Consider the following 6,421-nt stretch of genomic DNA (forward strand, 5'->3'; position numbering starts at 1 on the left):
AGGCGCGAATTAAATGTAAGAGGAGTTCAGGGAAGATGGGGCTTTTAGCATGAAAATGTCATTTTTCGACCCCCATTTGACCCCCCGCAATCAAAATTCAGAAACCTTACTACACATCTACATGACCCCACCAACCATCTTCCAAAAGATGATTAGGCTGCTGAATAAAATGTAAGAGGAGTTCAGGGAAGAAGGGTCTTTTTGCATTAAAATAGTCATTTTTCGACCCCCATTTGACCCCCGGGGGCAAAGTCAAAATTCCGAACCTTTACTGCACATCTATATGACCCCATCAACCACCTCCCAAAAGATGATTAGGCTGCTGAGTAAAATGTAAGAGGAGTTCAGGGAAGATGGGGCTTTTTGCATAAAAAAACATCATTTTTCGACCCCCATTTGACCTCTCGGGGCAAAATCAAAATTCCAAAACCTTACTGCACATCTACATGACCCCACCAACCATCTTCCAAAAGATGATTAGGCTGCTGAATAAAATGTAAGAGGAGTTCAGGGAAGACGGAGCTTTTTGCTTAAAAAACGTCATTTTTCGACCCCCATTTGACCCCCTGGGGCAAAATCAAAAGTCCGAAAGCTTACTGCACATCTACATGACCCCACCAACCATCTCCCAAAAGCTGGTTAGGCTGCTGAGTCAAATGTAGAAGGAGTTCAGGGAAGACGGGGCTTTTTGCATAAAAAACGTCATTTTTTGACCCCCATTTGACCCCCCGGGGCAAAATCAAAATTCCGAAACCTTACTGCACATCTACATGACACCACCAACCATCTCCCAAAAGATGATTAAGCTACTGTGTAAAATGTAGGAGGAGTTCAGGGAAGAAAAGTGTGACAGACGGACGGACAGACGGACGGACGGACGGACGGACGGACATGAGTAACAACAATATACCCGAACTTTCTTTAGAAAGTGCGGGTATAATAAGAAACATTAATTGATAGATGAGAAATAGTAATGGTATCGCTCAAACCAAGATTTTAGAAAAGCTAAAGATATGCCTGCATGTATTTAAAATACATTTTTTCCGTTCTAGAGCCTGTTTGTATAATCGTTACCAGGTGGTCTCTGCAATAATGAACAAGGTACGTCTCAATGATCTCATTAAGCAGCTACTCCGAGACAAAACAATTTGAAACATACGCAATTTTTTTCTCCTAAGGGTGGGGACATCAACCAGAAAACCAAAGAATCCCTGACACCGTTGATTCTTGCCTGCTGGAAAGGTCACCTTGAGACGGTGGAGTTCCTGCTGACCAATGGTGCTCAGATAACAGCGGTAGACAATCTGATGAAGAATGCGCTCCACTGGACAGTAGAAAACGCCCACCTTCAGGTCCTGTTGTACCTTTTAAAGGTGAGAATTATAACATATCTTTCATAGGTGAAATAACATTGTAATGTTATAGTTTTGAGAGGAGAAAGTTGGTTAACGTTAAATGGATGAGTTTGTCGTTTTTTGCTCTTTAGAAATGCGACTGTGTCATGATCGAAGCTTTGGATTTCGCAGAGCAGACGATTACGCACTATGCTGCCAAACTTGGAAATATAGCGGTACTAGCATGAGTTATACAAATCATTTACGATGCGACCTAAAAGTTATAAAGTTATTGCTGGCTTAAAGAATATTTTTCTTTTCGAATTTTGAAAGATGCATGTTTAGGTGTTTAGGTTTCACCATGTATGCCAACATTTCTATTGACATTTTACAGATTTTACAAGCCTTGATACATAATAAATGTAAACTAGACGTCCGTGACATGGACGGAAAAACTCCCATCCATATAGCAGCAGAGTAAGTTATCAAGAAAATCATTCAATGTCAGAAAAAATTGACGCGTTGCAATTATTTTCGTAACTTCCTGTGCATTTTTAGAAACGATAACGAGGCTGCCGTGGAGGCGCTGTACACCGCCAGCAGTTCTGAACTGAATGATGGCGACTCGGACGGACAGACGCCTCTGATGCTGGCTGTCAAGGAAGGACAATACAGCACAGTCAAACTTCTGCTATTTTTAGGGGCCGATATCTCACACAGGTTTACATATTACAGGATCAAATCACTAACAATACTGATGGTGGTGAAGGTTAATTACTATATATATATACAAAGAATTGACAGTATTTTGAAAATAAATACGTTTAATTTCAAATGGAAGATTCTTACATCGCTGTAAAGCTTGGTATATTGTGATTACATCGATTACATGCATGACGACCTTTGACCTTTCAGGGACGAGAACCTGTGCACCGTATTAGGTACTGCTGCCCGTGAAGGTCATGTGAAGATAATGAAACTTCTGTTGGATCATTATGCTGTTTGAACGCTGCGGATAAAGCAAAGGTGACCATCCAAAATTGGTTTAACATTTACATATATCAGTACTGAAAAAGAAAAAGAAAACGTTACAAACGATACAAATGTCCTCTACAAAAAATCTGAAATTGAAAATTTCAAATTTTTGTAGAGGACCAAATGTTCAACCTTATTGTTCCTTAAACATTAAAAGGAAATTATTCTCTTGTGCAGAGTATTACCTTTTTGAAAAATCAACAATTACAGATGATACAATATCATTTTATTACTCTTTTGATTTGTTATTGATAGAACAGAACATTTATATCTCTGCAATTTCGTCATCATTTGTTTTATTTTTCTTGGTTAGAATACTCCATTACACATAGCATCTAGCAAAGGCCATGTTGAATGTGTTCAACTTCTACTGGACAGGAAGTCAGACGTATTATCCAGGAATAGTAACGAGAAATCCCCGCTCGATTTAGCCTTAGAAAACAGACACTCCGAAGTAGCTGTAGCCTTTATGAAATCAAAACGGTTAGCCGTACTGTAATATATTATCATTTCTTTATTATTCTGATCAAATTTAGAGAATTAATGTAACTTTTTTGACATAGATGGGTGGACATCGTTGGTCTAAGGGACTCTTGTGGTAAAACACCGGTGGACGCAATGATTCAGAAATGTCCTATTTCATTTTTGGTAAATCATACGTACACAAATCGACAAGAGATTGTAAATTTTAATATAAAAGACTTGATATCAATTTCTGTCTTTATGTGTTTTCATTGTATTACAGATTGTTTTGGAGAATTGTATACAACTCCCGGAGATTTCCCGGATAGCATAGACTTTACACAAAAACTCGACTTCCGGTTTATTGACCCAGGACCGGAAGACGTAATGTGTAAAGAGCGAAGATATTTTGCATACGAGGTAAGTAAGGAAAATTTGATTTTTAGAAAATAGCGTCTGATCGAATTAATTATCAAAATTATTTTCTTTGTTGAGTGAAAATTTATTGCATGCGTTTAAAAGACATATTTGCATTTCTAAAGAGAACATTTCAGACTAATTTTATAAGATAAATAAGACCCAATAACGCAAAACTTCGGCAGTGTATGTTATAAATAAAGTATATTATACTTCGGCAGTGTATCTTAGTAAATAAAAGTACTTTTTGAAATAGGATAATATACATGGATGTTGTACTTTGCAGACCATGGTGAAACATGGCCGAGAGGAGTTATTGACACATCCTTTAGTTCAACAGTGCCTATTGTTAAAATGGTAAACTAAATTGAGGTTTGAATCTGTCCTATAGTAACGTCAAATTAGATGCCGCTTATTTCTTCAGCAGCTCTCGCTCTCTCCCACATTCCTGAAAAATGAAAAGAACACGCAAAACTAGTAGACAGATTTTGACATTTTTGTTAGAATTATGAGCTTAAAATCTATACTTACCTGTAATGATTTACTTAGGAAGAATTTTGGGTCGGCCCGTGTACTACCTGAACGTACTGCTGTTCGTGGTCTATCAACCCTCATCAATGTCTACTGCATCACCATGCCAAAAATCACCACCAATCTACTGGACAGTGTCCGGCGGTGTCCGATCTATCTAAACGCCACACAGTTAGCGAACCAGACCCTGGTCAACTATTATATTCAGGTGTGAAACGTTAGAACAGAAATATTACGGGGCAAATTATATTGAACTGCTGAGCAGAATTGGTTATATAATTTGAAATACACATGTATTGTTCAAATGAATAAAAGAAATTATATTTTATTAAAAGTAAAGATCTACTTAAATTACCTTTAACTTCTATAGAAGATTTTCAAAACAATTAAGGTGGTGAAGTGAGATGTCCACATTGTATAACAAGATCTGTTTTTATTTTCAGTATGGCCAGATTTCCAACATCTACATAGAAGACGAGGGTCTCACGATCGTGTTGTCCTTGCTTTTGCCATAATGCTCTTCTTTTATATAAGGGAGGCAATCAGTATCTACGCAAGGGTAACGTATCATATTAATTAATCTAAATATTCTTTTATGCTATAGTCAGTCAAAACAAACAACCATGTACCAATCTTATATTCACTTGAATATCAAGTTTCAGAGTTACGGCCAGGACATGATTTTCATACTTTAGTACTCAGGTGTCCAGTAAACTTTGACATTTCAAAAAATGCCCTTGAGCAAAAAACATGATTTTGGATCAGTTGCAAAAATACTAGTAGTTAAAATACGATATGATTTTTCTATTTCTCCATTTCTTTTTCTGAATACATATACAATTAAATTCTGTTGTGATTTCATTTTTTAACGAAAGGTGTATGTTTATTTTTATAAACTTTTAAACCCAACAGTAATTTATTTTTTCCACTTACTATAGAATCACATATTTTCGTGAGAAATTTACGGGTTTAGAAGAAATATTGACGTATGGGGATTTGATTGTGTGGTTTGAGGAGTGTTGAGAAGTAAAACATTATATGTTTAAATTAGGTGTATCATGAATTCATGCATGGGTCTCTTTTGACCTTTTGAAAACAGCGAAAATTAGTAACGAATATTAAACGCCAATGAAAATTACTTGTGTATTTTTCAGTATATTCTAAATGTGATTATTATTTTTTTTCGACTCTGTTGTGTAGCGTTTACGGTACTTCCTGATTCTAAATGTGATTATTATTTTCCATGACTCTGTTGTGTAGCGGTTACGGTACTTCCTGATTCCCTTTAACTACGTGACCTGGGTTATGCTGATGGGGACTACAGCGTCCTTGAACCCCCTGAACTACGTCCCGTGTGAGAGTCAGTGGAGGGCGGCCTGGATTGCTACTCTGTCGGCCTGGGTCTGCCTAATCTCCATCCTCAGGGCGTAAGTCGTCATTTTTAATTAAAAAAAAACAAGATGTGTTTGTGAAAAAGGATGCCCCCATATGACAGCTCACAGCGAAGAAAAAAGTTACTCAGATGCAAGCCAAACTCCAAGGTCAAGCGTAAGAGTAAAAAAGTTAAATATTTTCAAATAAATAAATGTGAAATATCACGGCGGAGAATCTACGTCATCGGACGGGATTAGGACACACAAAAATGGAGGACAAACGCTCCGCTTCGATGTAAGAAGTTGATATTTTTGCACTTATAAAGAATGAATATTAAATCAGTATCCTGCCTAAAGTATGCCAAAGAACGTCAACTACAATAGACAATGTACGTTTGTTCGTGATAGAATCTTATTGTTCCAAACACTTCGACACAGTTTGAAAACAAGTGAGAAAAAACCGGGATGTGGGGTACACATTTTTAAAATTCGACCAATTATTCGCATGTCCAGATGTACTAAACATTTTATTCTTCCGCGTTTACACTAGAACTAATATTTTTTTTAAATCCTGATTTTTTAAATAGTTTATTATGCTTTAATTATCCAAGAAAAAAGTATAAATCATTTTGTTTTCAGAAATGATGTAGGGCACACCAACACTAAAACGGACATGGGACACACAATAAGTTACTTTCAATTGAAACATGAGCATTCAAAGCAAAGGGGGGGGGGTCAAAGTCAGAGATTGTGTTTATTTTATGATATATCTATTTTAAGTTACACGACATCCGCCCCCCCCCCCCCCCCAAAAAAAAAACACGAAAAACACACACACACACACACACAAACTCACGAAATAAGTTTTTTTTGCTTTGTTGCTTACTTTATTGCGTGTCAAAATAGTTTGGAGTCAGAAAATTCTTTGGACTTTGTGTGGACTCCCCCCGGTGGGATCCGGGTTATAATAGGTCCTCAGTACCCCTTGCTTGTCGTAAAAAGGGGACTAAATGGGGCGGTCTTTGGATGAGGCCGTATAAACCGAGGCCCCGTGTCACAGCAGGTGTGGCACGATAAAGATCCTCCCTGCTTAATGGCCCTGAGTGCCGAGCATAGGCCTAAATTTGCAGCCCTTCACCGGCAATGGTGACGTCTCCATATCAGTGAAATATTCTGGAGAGGGGCGTTAAACAGCATACAATCAATCAATCAATCCCCCCCTCCCCCCTCCATCCCGAAAAATTTTTTCTCAAATTTGGGAAATAAACA

General features: G+C 37.5%; 1 pseudogene; it reads left to right on the plus strand.

The window, feature by feature from the left end:
* The first annotated feature begins 1,052 nt into the window (after positions 1 to 1,052).
* LOC134242491 (transient receptor potential cation channel subfamily A member 1-like) lies at positions 1,053 to 5,206 on the plus strand (annotated as a pseudogene).
* The last annotated feature ends 1,215 nt before the right edge of the window (positions 5,207 to 6,421 follow it).

This window comes from Saccostrea cucullata, unplaced genomic scaffold (assembly GCF_032062105.1).
Source record: "Saccostrea cucullata isolate Sc308-1 unplaced genomic scaffold, CSIRO_AGI_Scuc_v1 ctg22178, whole genome shotgun sequence".
Classification (NCBI taxonomy): domain Eukaryota; kingdom Metazoa; phylum Mollusca; class Bivalvia; order Ostreida; family Ostreidae; genus Saccostrea; species Saccostrea cuccullata.